The sequence below is a fragment of the Acomys minous genome (assembly GCF_964271855.1).
Source record: "Acomys minous genome assembly, chromosome: 3".
Classification (NCBI taxonomy): domain Eukaryota; kingdom Metazoa; phylum Chordata; class Mammalia; order Rodentia; family Muridae; genus Acomys; species Acomys minous.
The window spans coordinates 64,779,631-64,801,590 of record NC_140485.1 but is presented as its reverse complement, the minus strand read 5'-3'; the positions used below and the strand labels follow the sequence as shown (position 1 = coordinate 64,801,590).

The 21,960-nt window shown below is 47.7% G+C and overlaps 1 long non-coding RNA gene across 1 annotated transcript; it reads right to left on the bottom strand.

The window, feature by feature from the left end:
* Positions 1 to 14,796: 14,796 nt before the first annotated feature.
* On the bottom strand, positions 14,797 to 17,035 carry LOC311594062. The gene is made up of 2 exons (XR_014777939.1): positions 16,418 to 17,035; positions 14,797 to 15,125 (listed from the first exon to the last, which is right to left on the bottom strand). It is a non-coding gene; the product is annotated as an uncharacterized lncRNA (long non-coding RNA).
* Between the last annotated feature and the right edge of the window lie 4,925 nt (positions 17,036 to 21,960).

The following is a 21,960-nucleotide window of genomic DNA, read 5'->3' as shown; positions in this document are numbered from 1 at the left end:
CACGTCACTTCTGACCACAGAGGTGCAGTTCACAAGAACAGAATGTGGCTGTTTGAGGAGGGGAGGAGGGAGGGGGGAGAGAGGAGGGGGGAGGGGGAGGGCTGGGGGGGGATCACATTACACGCTCTTAACTTTTGACCAAGTCCCAGGCAGGGGAAGTTGACAAACCAACTCAGGGGTGTAGGGGGGTGCCTCTATTGTGTGTGCTAATTTTTTAAAAAGCAGGAACTATTTTGTATTTTATCTTTTAAAGCATAATATTAGGCATAAGAATGGGTTTTTATCGTGACATTTTCATACACGTATATAGTCACTGAAATGCCCATTTGCCCTCCGACCCCGACTCCTGGTAATGACTCCCTTCTTAACTAGTTCTCTTTTGCCTTCATGGGTTTTTTTGTTTGTTTGCTTTGTTTTTTAAGTATTTTTAGTGACTCAGTGCCTTCCATGGGGGTTACTTATAGGAGCACAAGTGAGGGATATATATATATATATATATATATGTATATATATATATATATATATATATATATATATATATATAGAGAGAGAGAGAGAGAGAGAGAGAGAGAGAGAGAGACAGGGTTTCTCTGTGTAGCCTTGCCTGTCCTGCACTCCCTTTGTAGATCAGGCTGGCCTCGAACTCACAGCGATCCGTCTGCCTCTGTCTCCCGAGTGCTGGGATTAAAGGCGTGCACCACCATGCCTGGCTACAAGTGAGGGTTATTACAGCGACATTCTAAATCACCGAAGACATTTTCCTTCATCCTCCTCGTTCCACGCCCAGCAACCATCCTCAGGAGATTTGTAGCCAAGCCGAACCTCTCCCCTCCTTGCTACTGACAACTGTGTATAAATCCCCAGGGAGGGGTGGAGCCTCATTAGCCCCTCCTCCACTGCGGTGTCTTTGAAGGTAGAGCTGGGACAAGATGAGTGACAGTTGGGGCAGGAGAGATGGCTCAGAGGTTAAGAGCACTAGCTGTCCTTCCAGAGGTCCTGAGTTCAATTCCCAGCCACCACATGGTGGCTCACAACCACCTATAATGAGATCTGGCACCTTCTTCTGGCATGCAGGTGTACATGCAGGAAGAACACTGTATACACAATAAATAAATAAATCTTAAAAAAAAAAAAGAGTGACAGTTGTTTTGAGCCAGTGTAAGAGACTCTGGTTCCTTACTTTGGCTAAAGCCAGGAGGCCCCGGTCCTTGGCACACTGGTCTCTCGCTGTTCTTCCTTGGAGAGTTGCATTTCATTATATCCAGGCTGCCTGTCTCTGTCACTACACCCCAAACGCTCTGCTCATTTTGTGAAGTAGCAGAACCCCTTATACTGTTTCGGAATTCATAGTCAACCTGACATTGTTCAGAGGCAAGAGCCCAGCATCCCAGGACCTCAGATGGTTTTTGTATTAAGTGTATCGTATAGCACACACTCTACACCTCTCCTTGCTACCTCCCTGCTCTGAAATGACCTTCTTCAAAAGTCATCATCACAGGTACTAGGGCAGTGATTTCCAGAAAGTGTTCTTGTCATGTTGATGTCAACCTAATGACATGTCATGAGTGTCTTTGTTCTCCAAAGATGGGTGCTCCCCAGGACTTGTGGGCAGAGAGCTGAAAGCGGGTTAGGACCTCTAGTTGGAGTCCATGGGAAGGTCTAGTTTTCCAGGGAGGAACGCTTTCTGATTCCGTGGTGCCCGCTCAGTGTTTTTGGTCTGGAATGCTCTGGTCCCCACTGCAGCACAAGCAGATGTCTGCAGTGCATCTCTGAGGTATTTATGATGCCGAGGGCGGGGGTGGAGGGGTGGGGGGGGGGGTTGTTTACAATCTCTTCATCTGGTTCTTCTGTGGCTCTGGAGCCAGGTACAGTGGCATAGACTTGCAATCTTGGCAACTGAGGAGCTGAGGCAGGAAGCTGGCTTACTTTAAACCGGTTTTCTGACAGCCCGCCTTTTTTTTTTTTTTTTAAATCTAGTTCATGCCATCCTGTCTCTTCAGCACTCTCCAGTGCCCAGAAAAGCATGTGGCAACTGGCTGCGTGAGGTGGGTTCCGTTGGGAGGATGCTTTACCTCCTCCGACCCACAGAGCCCTGCACCCCATCCCCAACCCTGCACAAATGGAGCCTGGTGTCACCCACGAGGCACTCTGAAGGCAGCGGGGGTTAGGAGTTCAAGGTCATCGTTGGTTCAGATTGTCTGAAGTCAACCTGGACCACATGAGACCCTGACACTTCGGTCCCTGCACCCCTGTCAAAAAAAAAAAAAAAAAAAAAAAAAAAAAGTAAAAACCCAGTGAAACAAAAGTCTGAATTAACACCACTGAGTCCTTCATTTCACTGATTCACCCTCGGTGTGGAGCCTCTTTAAAAGTTATGGCTGGGGTTGAGAGTTGAGAAACAGCTCCTTGGGTAAGAAGCACTTGCTGCTCTTTTGGAGGACCAGAGGGCAGTGAGTTACAGGTGAGACCTTGTCTCAAACCTATCAACAAGAGAGGAAGTGACAGTGGACTAGAAAACTGATGGTTACACAAAGGAGCTCTTGGAGATGGCCCAATGGTTTAGAGAATGCCCTGTTTTTGCAGAAGACCCAAGTTTAGTTCCCAGATTCCATAGGCAGCTCATAACCACCTGCAAACTCCACTCTGACACCCTCTTCTGGCCTCCTTGGGTACTGCACACACACGCACACATATACACACAGACACATGTATACATATACATATATATTTTTTGAGACTGTGTAACCCTGTCCTAGAACTCATTCTGTAAAACAGGATGTCCTCAAGCTCAGAGATCTGCTTGCCTCTGCCTCCTTAGTGCTGGGTTTAAAGTTGTGTGTTGCCAACTACCTGGCAGTGTACATGCAGACACACCTTCACCCATGATTAAAACAATTTTAAAAAGAAAGAAAAACAAGACACACCCTGTTGAGATATTTAACACAGGATAGCAATGTAGTTATGTGTTATAGTTATTGTCAGTCATTAGTAACTAGTATGTTGCCAGCTGCCATATGGTCATGATGTTATCAGGACCCTGGCTGGCTGAGAAAAATGAAGATGTGCATGCTGCATGAACTCTGACCTACAACACTGACAGTATATTTTCTAGAGCAATCTCGAAGCAGTCTTCCTCCAATGCAGCACCTTCTGTCACCCTCCAACCCTGGGTTCAGCTTCTCTATTAATTACTTTTTTTTTTTTTTATAGAAGGCCCCTCTTTGTAGTCCAGGCTGCCTTTGAACTTGCAGCTCTCCTCCTCCTCCAGCCTCCTGAGTGCTGGGACTACAGTTATGTACCACCACACCCATCTTGGACTTGGCTAAGAGTTATTGGCATCTTACATGTTCAATATTGATTTGTGTGCTAACTCTCTCCAACTATTGGTTTCAGGAGGATGGCGACTTGGCCATGGAGCTACTAGCCCATGCCTAGAAATAGTACCTGGCACACAGTAGGTGTTCACTAAAACCACACTGACCAACTGAACTATTGGCCCCGCTACCTCTCCTTTTCCACTCTTACTTACTCAGCCAGATCCACAGCTTGGGGACATAACCCCGGAAGTAGCAGGCAGTCCTGTCCCAGAGCCCTTTGGGTGGATGCCAGCCCCGTGCGAGAGCCACATACTTTCCAGGTGTTTGGAATGGCGGAACAGTGCAGGTGGCTGACTCACCGACTTCCAGCTCTGCCTTTCTGAGGATTTTGCCTGACACATGACCCCAATCCCCGAGGTCCAGAGCCAGCTCTGACTCATGCATGTTAAGGAAGGGCCCGGAAGGTCTCAGTGAGGACAGTGTGTGACCGTACAACCTTGTTTCAAAACAAACCAACCCCACCGGTTTGCTGGTGATGGCTTAGTGGCTTAGTGAGAAAATGTTGCCTTGTGCTGTCTGCTGGGTCAGCTGATTGCTGGTTTTGTCCTTCACACACTTCCCTGGAGACCTCAGTCTAGCTCTCTGCTTTTTGTTTTTGTTTTTGTTTTTGTTTTTGTCTCACCTTCTTTCTTCCCTTCCTATCCCTCCTCTGAATGCCAGCCTTTCTCCCTGCCCTCCCCAAGGGTGTGACAGTGACTGTCAATCAAGACAGTTCAGACAGCCTATTTAGGCACTTAGCAAAACTTGCATGCCTCCATAATAGGAAAATGAGCCCCTGAGCCCTTTCCTCAACCACTGGGGGTGCTGTGTCTGAGGTCAGAGGGTCTAAGATGACCACCCTGTGCGACTCAGGAGCGGGTGGCTATGCACTCTCATTTATGCAGGCTGGACATGAATTATTCATTTGAGCGCATCCCAGCTGTTGAGCTTGGATACCTTGCTGAACTGTGCTGGGGCCGGGGCATTATTCTCATTTCTAGGTTAAAGCAGCTAGGTCTATAGCAACAAACTCAGAAAGTGTGTCACAAGCCCAGCAACTATTCGCATGAATTTGCAGGGAGAGAGCGCAAGGGTCCTGGCTGTCACCGTATAGATTCTGACAGGCTCGGGTTGGCTGTGCAGGCTCCTCTGCGCACCGAGACAGACCACTTGATAAAAAGCGGCTAAAGGGAGGAAGTGTTTATTCCAGATTCCAGTCATGTGGATACGGCTGGTCATGGCAGGGCAGGCATGACAGTGGGGATAGCTGACGGCTGTGCCGGCGGGAGGGTGAAGCTACCAATTCACATTTCTGTAGATTAAGAAGCTAAGTTGAAACCCACATGGTGGCAGGAGAGAATTCACCAGAGAGAGCTGTCCTCTGACCTCCACACAAGGGCCTTGACCCAGGCATACCTACAGACATACACACATTCACAGATACACAGACACAGACACACACATACACACACACACACACACACACACACACACACACACACACACACACGCATGCACGCACATACACACGCACACTTAATTAATGTAGTAAAAATCTTTTAAAGGAGGTTGGAGAGATGGCTCAGCTGTTAAGAGCACTGTCTGCTCTTCCAGGGGTCCTGAGTTCAATTTCCAGCAACCACATGGTGGCTCACAACCGTCTATAATGAGATCTGATGCCCTCTTCTGGCCTGCAAGTGTACGTGCAGATAGTGCATTCATAAAATAAATCTTTTTAAAAGATTTATTTATTTATTTATTTATTTATTATGTATACAGTGCTCTCTAAAATAACTCCTTTTTTAAAAAGTCTTTTTAAAATGTGAAATTTGCTATAATATCAGGTGATACAAAAGGGCATTGGTTCTTCCCCTCAAAGTGACAATATGCTTCCCTGGCGGGAACTGATGCTTAGCGTTTGTCATATGCATTTCCAGGTTTATTCCACAGCCATGGGGGCCACCTCTGTGACGTGGGCTTGCTTCTATCTCCCACTGACGTCTCAAGAAGCCTGCTATGCTTGAATGCAGCCTCGTTCATTTTATTGCATCACAGTGCCCCTTTTAATTAATTAATCTGTGAGCTGGTGTCTCATGAGTGAATGTTTAAGATCACCTTAGATTGCCCGGCAGTGGTGGCGCACACCTTTAACCCCAGCACTCGGGAGGCAGAGGCAGGCGGATCACTGTGAGTTCGAGGCCAGCCTGGTCAACAATGGGAGTCCAGGATAGCCAAGGCTACACAGAGAAACCCTGTCTTGAAAAAGAAAAAACAAAACAAAACAAAACACAAAAAATAAACAAAAAGCACCTTAGATAAATGTGGACAGTAACTTTCCTTGGCCATTCTATCCTGTGTGCTGGAGCTGGGGGAAAGTAACACTGGGGAACACTGTATTTGTTCCTCTCCATAGCTGTGACCAAAGCATTTGACAGAGGCTTATTTTGGCTCCTGGTTTCATCATGGCTTCAAATAGCGCACACTGAGTGCCTCTCCAGCCCCGCCCCACCCCCACGTTTGCATGCTTGAGTCAGTGAACTGAAGCCAGCAGTAGAAGCCCTCTTGACTTCTTTTTTATTTATTATTATTGTTATTATTATGTTTTGGTTTTCAAGACAGAGTTTCTCTGTGTAGCCTTGGCTGCCCTACACTTGCTTCGTAGACCAGGCTGGCCTTGAACTTGCAACAATCTGTCTGCCTCTGCCTCCGTAGTGCTGGGATCAAAGGTGTGCGCCATCACCGCTTGGCTGACTTCTTTTCTATACAGGGTAAACAGTCTGCATATGTTCAGGGCACAGCCTCTGTTGGATCACTATTGACTTCCAAACCAAAATTCCAGTGTGTGACAGGGATGACATATGGCTCAGCTGACTGACACTGAAGTGCAGAAAGGCGCAACTTCGATAACTTCAGAGAGAGAGAGAGCCATTTATTTATTTGTATGGTTGTCTGTCTGTCTGTCTGTTTATTATATGGCTTTTTGAGGCAGGGTCTCTTTGTGTAGCCCTGGATGTCCTGGAACTCACTCTGTAGGGCAGGCTGGCCTCAAACTCACTGAGATCTGCCTCCCTCTGCCTCCTGAGTGCTGGGATTAAAGGTGTGCGCCACCACCGCCAGTTCAAAGAGCCATTTATGACTGAAGACTCCAATCCCATTGTTCTGGGGTTCAATTCTGTTTCTACCCTGAATTAACCCTGGCAAACGGCTCTCTTTTATGTGCCTCAGTTTCCTGGGGCATAATTACACCGAGTGCTTACACTGCTGTTGAAAGACTAGAGGCCAGTGGATGGGCTCAGTAAGAAAAGGTGCTCGCTGCCAAGCCCAATGACCTGAGTTCAATGCTCAGGGCCCTACATGGTGGAAGGTGAGAACTGACTTCTGCAAGTTGTCCTCTCGCCTCCATGGGATGCACACACATCGCTTCCCTCCCCTCAGGGCATACTTACCCCCACATAGACACACAAACAAATTTTTAAAAAACGAGAGACTGAGCCTAGTGGAGCATGCCTTTAGTCTCAGTGCTAGGGAGGCAGAGGCAGGTAGGTTTCTGGGCATTCAAAGCTGCCTTCTCTACTTATCCAGTTACAGGCCATCCAGGGATTTATAATGAACCTTGTTTAAAAAAGAAAATAGGTGCCAGGCGAGGTGGTGCACGCCTTTAATCCCAGCACCGGGGAGGTAGAGGCAGGTGGATGTTCTGCTCCTACAGTGGACCAGTGTTCAGTTCCCAAATCCCACACGGTGGCTCACCCCGTTCCAGGGGACTCAAAGCCCTCTTCTGACCCTGAAGGCACTAGGCAGGCCTGTAGTGCATACGTGCAGGCAAAACACTTAAACATATAAAGTAAATACATCTAAATAAACTAAAACGATTTGAGAGTGCCACTTCTACAGTGCCTGACACAAACTGGGTGTTGGCGCAGGTTTGCAGCCACAGCACTCCAGAGGGGAAGAACTGACAGCCACGAGATTAAGGGACTGTGACAAAATACTGGAAAAAAGCAACTTAAAGAAGGAAAGGGTTTATTTTGGCTCACAGTTGGAGGGAGCCTGGTCCGTCCTGGCAGGGAAGCGTATAGTGAGGTGGACAGCTCTGGTGTGGTGGTTGGAGTCAAGGACCTTGGTCTGAAATCAGGAAGTAGCTGTAGCTGAGCTTGCCTCGTGCGTACGAAGCTCTGTGTTCAGTTCTGCATAAAACCAACCAACAGCAGCAGCAGCAGCAGCAACAACAACAAACAAAAACCCAACCCTGCTGGTGCATACAAGTAACTGCAGTACTGAGGAGGCAGAGGCAAAAGGCCAGCCTCGGCTACTTAGGAAGTTTGAGGCCAGCCTAGGCTATCTGTGACCCTGTCTCAAAACAAACAACAACAACAACAACAAACAGAATAAAAATCAACCCCCAAAAGAAGTAAATTAAAAAATCCTATTTTACATACTATGAGGGATATAATAAAAAGGTAGAAATAATAAACAGTAATAAAGTCATAGAAAAATTGAAACTCCCACAGTGTTGTGAGGACCGTAGCGTGACCACCATGTTGAAAAGCAGTTGAGTAGGAACTCAAAAAACTGAAACAAAGAAAGTAGAGCCATAGTTCAGTGGTGGAACATTTGCATGGCAAAGTCCTGGGTTTGGTCACAACGAGTGAATGAATGAATGAATGAATGAATGAATGACGAACTCCCATAAGACACAGCCACTCCACAACTCAACACAAATTCAAGATGACTGAGTGCCTCTGTGCTTGCACAAGCCTTTGCGTATGCGTTCACATAGTTACTCATAAGAGACAGGAAGGCAGAAAGCATCCTAATGCTGCCAACTACTAGGTGGGTTAAAGAGGTAGATTATCCACTGAATAGAATATTACTTGGAAATAAAAAGGAGGGAAGAACTAACACAGGCTATGTTTAGTCTTGAGAACACAGCATTAGGACAAAGGCAGTCATGAAGTCTCGCCTATTACACAATTCCTTTTATGAAATGTTCAGAAGGGGCAGAGACGTAAGGACACACAGAGGATTAACGGTTGCCTAGGGCAAGGAAGGGAGGGGGTGAGAAAGGCTTACCATGCTGCAGCTCTCTCTCTCTCTGGGGTGAAGGGACTGTTCTTGAATTAGAAAAGGGTGCTGGTTTCACAATTTCCAGAACATTATACAGGGCCCATGCAACTGGGCACTTTAATTAAAAGGGTAAAATCGGGCTAGCAAGGTGCCTCCTTGAGTGAGGGCACCTGCCGCTAAGCCAGACTACCCGAATTTGGTTCTCAGCGCCCATGCACATAGTGGGAAGACAGAACCAATCCCTATACAGTCTCCTTAGACTCCCATGCTTGTGTCTTGGCTCGCATGCCCCAACTCCCCCACACAATGGATGTAATTTTAAAAGGGCACATGTTATTGCGTGCGAATTGTGCCTTACTTTTTAAAAAAGAGCAAGGGCAGAAGTGAAGAGATCTATTATGTGCTCCTCAGGAGCCTACTCACCTCAGGAGAGAGTCCAAACAGAAGGCACACATGCACACATGCACACATGCACACATGCACACCTGCATCTAAGAACAGGTGTCCTTACTCTTGGCACACCTGTGAGCTTGTTCCAAGCATGGTGGCTTACACCTGTTATCCTAGTCTTAGGCACTAAGGAAACAATAGCATCCAGAGTTCAAGGTTAGCCTTAGCTACATAGTGAAATCCAACTTACCCTGGCGTGCATGAGACTCTCAAGCAACAGGGACCAAAAGAAAGGGCTTGTGAGATGGCTCTTTGGGTAAGGGGGCTTGGGCCACAAGATTGGTGACTTGAGTTCAATTCCTGAAACCCATATAAAGGTGGAAAAAGAGAATTCAGTCCACAGGGTTAATCTTTGACCTCAACATGCATGCTGTGCATTTGTACTTTGCCACTATCGTGCATGCACATGTGCAGGCACATACACACACACACACAAACACACACACACACACACACACACACACAGCGACAATAAATTTTAAAATTGTAGAAACAACCCATATATTGTTCAAAGGGAAATAAATGAGGTCCAAAGGCAAGGGCTTGAGGTGAGATAACTTCTAGGCCCAGAATGCACGTCCATAAAGGTTCTATGGGAATATGGCCCAGCTGCCATCTTGATTCTGAAAGTCTGCCCTCTCAAACTGTTAGGCAACGAATTCCAGTTGTTTTAAGCTCCCTGATTGGTTGTAGTTTGCTATAGCATTTTGGCGAGGGAGTGCGGTGGGGGTGCGGGGGAATTAAGACAGAGGCAATAGTGAGGTTTTAAATTTATGTTTCAAGAGCAACAGGGAAGCAAGAAACCAGCGGGGAGATGGTTATGGTGTGGGTGGGAGGCGTGCTGGCTGGTTTTACGTCAACTTGACACAAGCTAGAGTCATGCAAGAGGAGAGACTCTCAATTGAGAAAATGCCTCCATGAGATCAGGCTGTGTGGCATTTTCTTGCATAGTGATTGACTGGGGAGGGCCCCAGCCATTGTGGGTGCTGCCTACTCTGGGCTGATGGTCCTGGGAAAGCATTATAAGAAAGCAGGCTGAGCAAGCCAGAGGGACCAAGCCAGCAGGCAGCACCTTCCATGGCCTCTGCGTTAGAACCTGCCTCCAGGTTCCTGTCCTGTTTGAGTGCCTGTCCTGACTTCCTTTGATGATGAATTGTGAGGGGGAAGCATAGTTGAATGAATGAAGCCTTTCCTCCCCAAGTTGCTTTGACCGTGGTGTTTCATCAAACAATAGAAACCCTGACTAGGACAGCAGGGAAGCAAGAATGAGCATAAGGAGACGCCTAGTCAGGGGTCCGCAGGGAGCCTAGTCAGGGCTTGATGTGGTTACTGAGGAAAGAGATGTTAGCAGCTTGGACCCAGATCACTGAGGGTGAAGACAGAGGCTGAATACACAGAACCTGGATCACTGAGAGGGACATAGGCATGCTGGCAGTGGCACACAAAATGTCATTCAGACAAACACAAAACTTTCAAAAAACTGAGGCAGGAGGATTGCTGTGAGTTTGAAGTAATCCTAGGCTACAGAGTGAGTTACAGGCTAGGGCTACATAAGGTTCCCTCTCTCTCAAAAAGCATATATATGTGTGTGTGTGTGTGTGTGTGTGTGTGTGTGTGTGTGTGTAATATATGCATGTAAGTGCAGGTATACTTGAAGGCAGAAGAGAGCTGGAGCTACAGGTGATTGTTAGCTGCATGATATCGGTGCTTGGAACCAAATCTAGGTTCTCTGACAGAACAGTACATGCTCTTAGCATCTGAACACCTCTCTGGCCCTGTCGATAACTTCATTTTAATTGTCATCTTGACACAATCTATAATCACCTGGACAGGCAGTCTCCATGAGGAATTGCCAAGATCAGGCTGGCCTGTGACACTGAGGTAGGAAGAGTCAGGCAAATCCGAGCCTTTCATGGGCTGGGCCCCGAACTGTGTAAAAGGGGACTGACCGAGCTGAGTGTAAGTGTGCCTGCACGTGACGCCCTCTTCTGTTCCGGTACCGTGGCTTGTTCTTTCAAGCTCCAGCAGCTGTGGCTTTCCCTGCTACCACAGACTGTAAGCTGAAGTGTGAGCTAAGGACACCCTCCTTCCCTGTGCTGGCTGCTCTTACGTCAACGTGACACAAGCTTGAGTGCTCTGAAAGGACGAAATCTCAGTTGAGAAAATGCCTCCCTGAGATCCAGCTGCAAGGCGTTTTCTTACTTAGTGATTGATGCGGGAGGGCCCCGCCCCGCCCATTGTGGGCGGGGCCACCCCTGGGCTGCCGATCCTGGGTTCTATTAGAAAGCAGGCAGAGCAAACCATGGGGAGCAAGCCAGTAAAGCAGCACCCTCCATGGCCTCTGCGTCAGCTCCTGCCTCTAGATTCCTGCCCTGTTTGAGCCCTGGCTTCTTTCGAAAACAAACAGTGAACAGTGATATGGAAGTGTAAGCCAAATAAAGCCTTTCCTTCTCAACTTGCTTTTGGTCACGGTGTTTCATTGGAGCAATAGAAACGTTAACTAAGTCATTTCCCCGGTTTTGTCAGGGTATTTCGTCATAGCAACAGTGAATGAAACTAGGGGAAATATATATATGTGTGTGTGTGTGTGTGTGTGTGTGTGTGTGTGTGTGTGTGCGCGCGCGCACGTGTGCTTGTGATAAGTGGATCATGTGCTAAGCCGTGCCTTTAATTTTACAGAACTACATCCTGGAAGTAGTACAAATTATCACGTGGAAGCAGCTCTCTGTTAGTGCCCGAAGCCTGAGGATGTCTCATATGAATTCGTCCTAACTGATTTCACCCACCCGTTCTTCATCTCCTCCTTCCCTCCTCTTTCTCTTATCTGCCTCCTCCTTTTCGTTTCCTTCCCTCACCCTTTACCTTTAAGAGTTTGTCTGTCTTTCTTTCTTTCTTTCTTTCTTTTTTCTTTTCTTTTTGACACAGGGTTTCTCTGTGTAACCCTGGCTGTCCTGGATTCCCTTTGTAGACCAGGCTGGCCTCGAACTCACAGAGATATGCCTATTTCTGTCTCCCGACCGAGTGCTGGGACTAAAGGTGTGTACCACCACACTCAGCTTTTTTTTTTTTTAACATTGCTTGGCTATGTATGTGCGTGTGTGAGAGTATAGGTGTGTGCATGCCACGGCACACGTGTGAAGGCCCGAGGCTTGCAGAACACAGAAGCATGAACTCTAATCACCCCTCGCTCTTTCAGTCTACCGTAGCTCATTCTCCTTTAAGACACGATCATCCAAGCAGGACATGACAAATGTCTTCAGTTATTCACTCACGTGCTCACCTCGTGCTGTAAGAGCTAAATAAACACCCCCCCTAAATTTAATAGTCTCCAGAAACATCTGGAGCATCTGCAGTACCACTCTCTTCTGCCTCAAACCTTCCACCCCACCACCACGCCCCCACATATTCAACACTGCCCCCTGTCGGCGCTGAACTGAAAATACCACAACCTCCTCACTTCCTATTCAGAGGAAGTGCTAAAATCCCCCATTATTTATTGATCCCGGCAGAGCGATAGAGTCCTTAAGCCTAATTACGTGCGGAATGGCCAGAGTGCTGGCAGAATGGCAAACTCCTTCCGCTAACGCACGGCATATGTTAGAGGGATTCAGCTAGCTCACATATCTGTCTGTACTGTTAATAGAGTAGGTTACATGCCAATTACTCAGGCATCCATCAGCCCCGCTGGGTACAATGGAGGCAGTGTTCACACACTTGACGGGTGCATTCCTTTTTCACATCAGAAGCAGCTGGGCCAGATAAAGACCGCTGAGCTTCAAGACTTAGTAGTGCGCTAGGATTGAGACGAGCTTGCCCCATCTACAAATTCCTGCAGGCATCTTTCACCTGGATTCTTCTGGGGGCGGGGGGGGCCTGGGGGGCGGCAGGAAGATTGTGCGGCTCACTAGTCTTCAGTCATTTCCTGCTCAGACTTGCTGTCTGTCTGGGTGGAGGTGTTGAGGAAGAAGGGAGAAACAAAGCCACAAACAGTCTCAGTGACAAAAGACACAGTAATAGGAGTGGGTAAATAGCTTTCAATAAAGGGAGGGTCCGCACACGCTCTGGTGCCCGATTTTTAGAAGCTTGAGTCTAAGGCACCGTCCCCCTAAGAGTTTGTCCTTGTGCGGGAGAGAGAAGTGCAGCTTGTCTCTCTTTTCTTCCTTTTGATGTTTCTTCTTCGTTCTTTCTCCGTCTGAGGCAAAGAGATGGGTTGGAAATCTTGCAGTATCATAGCGGGTGTGTGTGTGTGCTGTTTCTGGTAGTATTTTTAGCCAAATACGGAAGCCAAAATGTCTGGAACCTGCATAGAGAAAGCCCCTGCTCTCTTTTCAGAGTACCACACCCCCCCCCCCAATTATTGCTGGCAGAGAGCACCGCAGGGGAGACGGGAGTCAAAATGGCAGATGTTGGAGACGGGGTGGGGGTGGGGAAGCTGATAATCTGAGACTCTCCAGCGATTTCTTTCACGGTACCCATTCACTCTACTTCTCAGCCCTCGACCTCGGCTTGAAACAGTGGCTGTACGCTTGCCTAAAACTACACAGCCAAGTCTCAGCGCCACAGTAAACAAACAAAAAACTAGTGGATACTAGGACCAGACTCCCAGGGTTGCCTTGGCACCCTGCTGGCCGGTCCCCTCCCCCCCCCAAAAAAAATTACCCACAGCTATTAAGCAGGCAGATACAACATCCTAGCCATCATTTGTGTGTGATTTCAGCTCCGTGTCTTCTCCCTCCATCTCCCAGATGAAAATACAGTAATTAACTCCACGCGGAAGGGGGAGGGTCTCTCTCTCTCTCTCTCTCTCTCTCTCTCTCTCTCTCTCTTTCTTCCTCCTCCCTCCCTTTTAGGCTTGAAAAGAGATTCTAGCAGATAATTTGGCTGAACACCGAAAAGGGAGACGCAGCTTATAGCTGCCCATATAACGTGCTGGGTTGGTGAGGCTCTGAGGGCCGAGCTGGTTATTTCATGACGTGAAAAGCAGACATTTATCTGTTCCCATGGAGATGCAATTTCTACAAGTCAGTCAGGCGCTGGGAGGTCAGACAATAGCCGATAGGTCCCTTTTCCATCTTGAGAGACCCTCAATTCTGCTTATATTTGCTCATTTTACCTAAATTTAAAGGCGGCAGGATGGCTTCTCGAAAATACCTGTAAACTAAGCCATGACAATTTCAAATGATCCAACTGAGCTGGGGATCCTTGCTTCTGTAGTGAAGTTGGGGTGTGACCACCTCCCCCCACCCCCACCCCCAGTTTCAAATCCTCCAGCTATTGCGTCGCAATCCTTCTTTGCATAAATTTGGTTTCCAAACTTGATCCCACCCTCCCGGATAAAACAAGTTCATGAAGTGATAAATTAACTGTCGAACTTTCGCTCAAGCACGGTTGGGAGGGGGGAAGGCGGGGGGGGGGGGGGCTGCCAACAGAAGTACGTCCTGGAAACGCGCACCAGAAGAGAGCTCAGCCGGAACTGCTGTGGCGTCAATAAATTATAAACTGGGTTCTTGGTATTTCCTTGCCTGAAAAACTACACATGCAGAAGTGATCAGGGCTGTTCTGACCTTCTGTATTTGTTATCAAACCCAGAACACACAAATCGTGTTCACTCGCAAATTGTGTTTATTGCGGTAAATGCTTGGCGAAGTGTCTCTGAAACACACGGAGACTTTTTTTTTTCACAATCGGACAAGTGTCTTTCCCCCACCTTCCTTTCATCGTTTTTTTTTTTTTAAACGCATGCCTGAGGCAGAAGAAAATGGAACAGAGGGCTTCCAAGAGCTAATTGGGGAGGGAGAAGGCATTTACAGAGATCCTGTTTCTAAACGCTGTTTGCTAGTTCAGCCCCCACTGGAGAGGCACACGACCCGATGTGACCTAAAGCAGGATGGTGACGCAACAGAACGGCCCAGGCAAGACGGGATTTTATCTCTGAGCAACTTTATTCTTGTTAATGGAGCCACTCAAGTATTGCTCAAATGCCCAAGCCGGGAAAGCAAACAGGAGACAGTGTCCTGGTTTATAGTCCATAAGCTCCTCGGTCTTCGTCCTCTCCAGGAGCTAACAGAGAACAAAGACACCAACTGGGCCACCTTGAGACAGAGCGGAGAGGGAGAGGAAGAGGAAGAGCGCACACCGCCATTTGGAGCCGTCCCAGCCGTAGTGCTGCAGTGCGGAGCGGAAGGGGGCTGTTTCAACGTGGATGATGATGAATGGCGCTCCAGGTTTAGGAATACAGGAACAGAAATTCACCTGCGATGTACCAGAAGTGGATAAGGGGACGATTATTGTGGGTGGCATTTGCTTATGTTTGACTATTTTTTGAAAAATTGATAATTTTAGTTTAAGCACTTAAAAAAAGTGTATGTTTAACATCATTAGAAGGTTCAAACCGTACAAATTAAACTCACCACCTTAAGTGTGGATCTCACTGGAGATGCTAGTAACCACTTAACAGCATGATTCTTCTTTCCAGACACCTCCCTAAAATGCAGTCTTAAGTACCTCCCTGGTATCATTCAAACACACTGCTGTGGATTTTTTTTTTAAAAACCTTAAAAAAGAAAATGCCTATCATAAACACTTTTCAGTACACATATTTTAAAGACTGAGCTTTTAGCTTAAGGGGCGTGGTGGGGGGGTTGAGAATGGACCAGTTTGCTACTGGGGAATACACAAGTGTGACCTTCCCCTCCCCCATAACAGCGGATGCAGTGTTCTGTGCTCCTTTTCAGGGCCGTATAGATCACAGCAGTGTGCATCAGACACCTTGATTTTACACAAGTATGTTTTGCCTCCACGGTAGGAACACGTGATCATCTTAAACGATGGCAAGACATTTCCTCGAGTGCTCGCTCGTCCTTCGTGTTCCTCACATGTCCTTCTGGCCAGGCGGCTTCCAGCTTTTGCTTCTGAAAACTGCGCTGTGGCAAATTCTCTATGCTCTTGCATATGTTAAATGTTTTTCTGCTCACCCAGTGCCCCGTTTCTGAAGGGTTTCTCTGTTTCCCCACACCTGGCCTACTTTGTGTTAAGTGGCCGAGTACGATCATCACCCTATTGGACAGGCAGCGTGAATCTCTCCCTCCCACCCACCCACCTCCTCTGGCATTTGTTAGCCTGTTTGTTTCTTGAATTGCGTAGAGGAAAACCCAGGCACCCCCGATCTTCACCCCCTGCCACCTTCTTGTAGTTTTTAAATGTCTCCCTCCAGTGTGGGCACGAGAGAGAGACTCCAGAAAAACAAAGCAAGTGGCTGTCCCCTTGAGCTCTCCCCTTCTGCAGCCCCTGTCTGCTTTGCATGGAATAAATAATTTCTCCACGCTTTTCAACCTGTCCTCAGAGAAAAACAGAAGCCCCCACGAACAACTTAGGTGCAGCTTCCTGCACTCTCCGTGTGCAAGAGCAAAGCCGTTAGGATTTACAACAAAAGTGTGTCCTTGGGAAGAAGTGGGTGAGGAGGAGAGCAGACATCTCTGGGGGAGGAGTCTCATTTGATCAAACTACTGAAAAAAAAAAACTTAAAAAAAAATGAGTCCACACACCTCATGCTTGCCTCGGCTGGTGAAACTGTTGTGTCCTTTGTTTTCATGTGTGTATGGCAAATCTCTGTATTGTTCTGGGAAGGAGGAAATCTGAATGAAGGAGGAGGACCACTCCGTATGCCTCGAAACAAATGAGCTAATTGAAAATTTCAGTTCAGGAAGCAGAGAGCACAAAGTGAAAGGAGAATCCGGCCGGCCGCCAGTGAGGGCATCGAGAGCACCCAGGCGGCTGCCTCATCAGCCTAAGGTTAGGGTGGGCTGGGAAATAAACCTCACAGGCTTGTTTGTTGTTTATCTTCAGGATTCCCGGAGTTCTCCTCTCCTGCTGGTTTAAAAAAAAAAAAAAAAAAAAAAAGAGGTCTAGGAAGCCAGTCCTAGGGAAAGGGAGCTGTTTAGAGAGCCCCAGAGAGAACAGGCACTGATGTATATTTGACACAAAGAAACAGGAGACAGAGCCAAGGAGTAGGAAAGCCAGGCATAAACCAAGGGTCCCAGAAGAGTGGAAGTCATAGGAGCTTGCCTCTCCTCTGTTAACATTGCTTAGCAGAGTAGATAGATGTGCCTCTGTGTGTGTTTGTGTGTGTGTGGGCTTTATATATGCTGCCTCTGAGGTTGGATTTGTTGTGTTGCTAGGGTAAACACTCTATTGGAGACCTTGCTTCATGGCATAGCCTCAGAGGCTCCCTCCAGGTCAACATGACCCTCAGGACAAGATGGGGCTGCCCTGGGCCCTTCTATCCTATTTTGAGATTCGAAGTGGAGGAGCACGCACTTGTCAGGAACACAGCCGCGCCCTTCTCCTCAGGTGCCCAGGTGTATTTGGGTCATTTAGATATTTCTGCGCACATACTTCTCTTTTCCTCCCAAGGCTTGGAACCCAACTGCTTAGGAACGTGGGGAGGGGCATTGGAAGGAAGCCTGAAGGTAAGCTAAGACCACGCTGAAGTCATTGGTAATGGAAATCACTTCCTTTGGGCAGATCGCATCATGTCCCTACTGTGAACACGGCAATAACACCGAGGGACCCTGAAGAGATTTTGTGCTTTAAGTACAGGCCTGTAAAAATAAGTCCAGAATCTTGATTTATTTTCTGTGTACATGTGTGTGTTGTTGTGCCTGAGTGTGTGTCTGTATGTGCACCACTTGTGACCAAGAGGCTTCAGAGGTCAGAGGAGGGCATTGGATCCCCTGTAGGTGGAATACAAGCAGTTGTCAGCTGCCTGGTGTGGGTGCGGGGGATGGAGCTCAGAGGCTTTTGGAGAGCAGTGTACGCTCTTAACCTCTGAGCCCTCTCTTCAGCCGCCCTGAGCATTTGTTTGTTTGTTTGTTTGTTTGTTTGTCTGTTTGTAATCTTCATAAAGAATGGTCCCTTTTGGCTGCGGCGTGGTGGCACACGCCTTTAATCCCAGCACTTAGGAGGCAGAGGCAGGCAGATCACTGTGAGTTCAAGGCCAGGCTGGGCTACAAAGTGAGTCCAGAACAGCCAAGGCTACACAGAGAAACTCTGTCTTGAAAAACAAACAAACAAACAAACAAAGAATGGTACCTTTTTCATTCCCTGTCCTGAGCTGTCCTGGACTCACTTGTAGACCAGGCTGGCCTCGAACTCACAGCGATCCGCCTGCCTCTGCCTCCCGTGTGCTGGGATTAAAGGCGTGCGCCACCACGCCCGGCTTAATTCTGAATTCTTTTGGCCTGGAACTCACAGTGATCCATCCCTCTGCCTCTGCCTCTCCAGTGCTGGGATTAAAGGTGTGAGCCACCACACCTAGTTCTGAATTCTGAATACTCTTTGCTGTTTTTCCTGATAAACCTATACAACAGGTGTCATTAAAATTAAGCATGTATCTGTGTGTGCATGTGTGTGTGCGTGTGCGTGTGCCAAGGTTGGCAACAAAAGCCTTTACGGGAAGAATCAGCTCACCTGCCACCTGCCACCACTTCTCATTTTTCCTTTCTTTGTTTTTGTTCTGGGAGTCTGGGTCTTTATAACCCTGACTTTGAACTCATTGTGTAGCCCAAGCTGACCCTGAATTCCTGCACCTTCTGCCTCCACCTCCTCCCAAATGCTGAGATGACAGGCAAGCACCTTCATGCCTCCTAACACTTTTCTTCTCCTTCTTCTTCTCCTTCTTCTTCTTCTTCTTTTTCTTCTTCTCCTCCTCCTCCTCCTCCTCCTCCTCCTCCTCCTTCTTCTTTGGTTTTTGTTTTTTCCAGGCAGATTTTCTCTGTGCAGCCTTGGCTGTCCTGGACTCACTCTGTAGACCAGGCTGGCCTCAAACTCACAGAGATCCGCCTGGCTCTGCCTCCCTGAATTGCTGGAATTACAGGCCCGCCTGTACCACCACACCTGGCAGCATTTTCGTTTCCTGATAAGCATGGAGCCCGGGGTTCCAGGAGTCCCAGATCTTAGAGAATGAGTGTTCCTGACCCCAGATTCCATAAACCTTCCCCCATAGGAGGTCCATCCCCCACTGTTCAACTTTTCACTCAGTCAAACCTCATGTACCCTACCACGAGCTGGGGCGCACCTGGACTCTGGGAAGTAAAGTGTAAATAACACAGGCAACTTAGTGGTGAGTTAACAGGGTATTTTCAGAGGATGTGGGGAAGGGCTGGGGAGGAAACTGATGGGATGGAGAACAGTCAAAGTTGGAGGAACATTCTGGGGTGGAAGTTCATGAAAAAGATGTGGCCGATCAGCCTGGACGGTTGCTAAGATCCAGGCTCCCGAGGAAGACCCTTTAGAATTGAGACCAAAGGAGCAGAAGTCACATTTCCAGGGTGGAAAAGATCTGGGTATGTTGAAAAGTTGCACTGGTACCTTCTCTCCCTTGTTTCATTTCTTTTAAAAAATGTTTCTATTTAATTCTTTTAAAAATTGTTTTTAAAACTTTCACGTGTCAGCAGTTAAGAGCACTTGCTGTTCTTCTGGAAGCCCTGGAAGCCTGTTTTTATCACCCATGTCAGGTGGCTTATAACAAGCTGTAATGCCAGCTTCAAGGAAGACTATTTATTTATAAATATTTATTTTAAAAATAAAGTGAAGCCAGGTGATGGCAGTGCATACTTTAAAACCATCTTGAAAAATAAATAAATATTTTAAAAAATAAAAAAAAATAAAACGAAGAGTTACAGGCAATTAATGACTGAGAGACAGCAGTCAGTCAGTGTCCACTGGGACTAGCCCCTAGCAGCTTATCCAACACCAATCCATCAGTCCTGAAAATGTATATATGAGCCGGCAGTCTCGCTGTGTAGCTCTGGCTAGCCCTGAAACTTGTAGCACTCTTTCTGCTTCAGCCTCCTCAGTGCTAGGTGTACAGTGCATCCTAGTATCTCTGTATGTTTTTATGGATCAGCGTGTGTGTGTGTGTGTGTGTGTGTGTGTGTGTGTGTGTGTAAGGGGGGGCTTGTGGGAGGGTGAGAGAGGGGATAGTGTGTGTGTGTGTGTGTGTGTGTGTGTGAGAGAGAGAGAGAGAGAGAGAGAGAGAGAGAGAGAGAGAGAGAGAGAGAAGAGAGAGGAGGGTTGTATGGGGGGAAGTGTGTGTGAGGGTTATTGTGTATGTGAGAGAGAGGGGGTACTGTGTTATATAGGGGGGTTGTGTGTGTGTGAGGGGGTAGTGTGTGTGTGTGTGTGTGTGTGTGTGTGTGCGTGTGAGAGAGAGAGAGAGACAGAGACAGAGACCGAGACACCGAGAGACAGAGAGACAGAGACAGAGACAGAGACAGACAGACAGAGAGGGAATTATCTTAGGTTTCAAACAAGGAGGATAGGAGGATAAAGCTGGGCGGGGCGCAGTGGTACATCCCTTTAATGCCAGCAGAAGGATCACTGTGAGTTCGAGGCCAGCCTGGTCTACAAAGTGAGTCCAGGCCAGCCAAGGGCTACACACAGAAACCCTGTCTCAAAAACCCAAAACCAAAACCAAGGAGGATAATCTGAAGATGGCTCAGTAGATGGAAGCGCTTGCCGGCAGCTTGAGTTCAATCCCCAGGACCTCCAAGGTGAAAGGAGAGAGCGGAGGAGGAAGAGCTGACCTTAGAGCTCCACACACGTGCTATGGCATGTTCACACACACGTGCTATGGCATGTTCACACACGTGCTATGGCATGTTCACACACACATGCTATGGCATGTTCACACACACGTGCTATGGCATGTTCACACACAACAGAATAAGTTAAATTTACTTTTTTGTTTTGTTTTTGTTTTTTCGAGATAGGGTCTCTTTTTGTAGCCTTGGCTGTCCTGGACTCACTTTGTAGACCAGACTGGCCTCGAACTTACAGAGATCTGCCTGCCTCTGCCTCTGCCTCTTGAGTGCTGGGATTAAGGGTGTGTGCCACCACCACCGGGCTAAACTTAATTTTGTTAAAGCCAAAAATATTATCTGGCTCTTTGAAAAAAAAAAAAAGCCGAAGTCTGGATGAGCTGCCTCCTGCCCACCTCTCCATCGGGAACCAGCCAATGAGTTTAAGCAGAGGGGATAGAATCGGCAAAGAGGTGGGCAGTAGGCAGCTCCTTTCTGCCTGCCTCTGAATAAAGATAAGATGGGTCCTCACCAGGTGTCCTGAAACCACTGAGGGAGAGGGCTACATGTGATGTAGCAGGGAGGCCGCTCCCTGACCCAGTGTCACGGGGCCCTATCCCCACATTTGGGCGGTAGCCACTTTCCAGTTCCTGCAGCTGAACTCATCTTCCCAGATAGGAATCTTTGTGTTTGGCCTAATTATTCCTATCTTTGCATAAGAAGCCCAAGGTTCAGAGAGTGAAAAAGGAGCTGCCCAGGGCTGTGTGCACGAGGCCAGTTCCGGGCAGTTCTAAGTACAACACCTTGTTCCTGATCCCTGCCTCCCCCCCCCCCCCCCCTGCATAGTACAACAGGACCTTGACATTTGGGCCTCGTCTGAGTAGATAATGTCTGGGATCAAAGGAGAACGGCCACTAAGCATCACTGGGAACCCCTTCTGCTAGTTACTGCCTCTTTTCCCACTAGCAGACCCAGAACTGGGCAATGAGGGTCAAAGTACGTCATGGAGTCCTGGGTTCACTTTGTAGGAAGTTTCATCTGGGCTCCATGGAGCTGCAGTGAGGCCCAGGAGTCCACATCTAACTAGCTGGCGGGAGGCAGGCCTTCCTTCCACAGAACACGTTGTCACTGGCACCGTGCTGGGTCATAGGGTGACGAGCCTTCTCTGTGGTTCATAACTAGATTTCTGTGGTCATTTGGTCTATGTTTCAACTATTTAAACCTGGCCGGGTGTGGTGGCGCACGTACTCGGGAGGCAGAGGCAGGCGGATCACTGTGAGTTTGAGGCCAGCCTGGACTACAAAGCAAGTCTAGGACAGCCAAGATAACATAAAGAAACCCTGTCTTGAAAAAACAAAAATCAAAAAAACACAATCAACTTCTTAAATCTGCTGAGAAGAGCCATTCAAAGAATGTTTCAACAGTTGTATGATTCTGTGTTCTAATATAACGTTATTGACAAAAATAGATTATGGGCCAGATTTCTCAATGAATCGTAGCTTGCTACC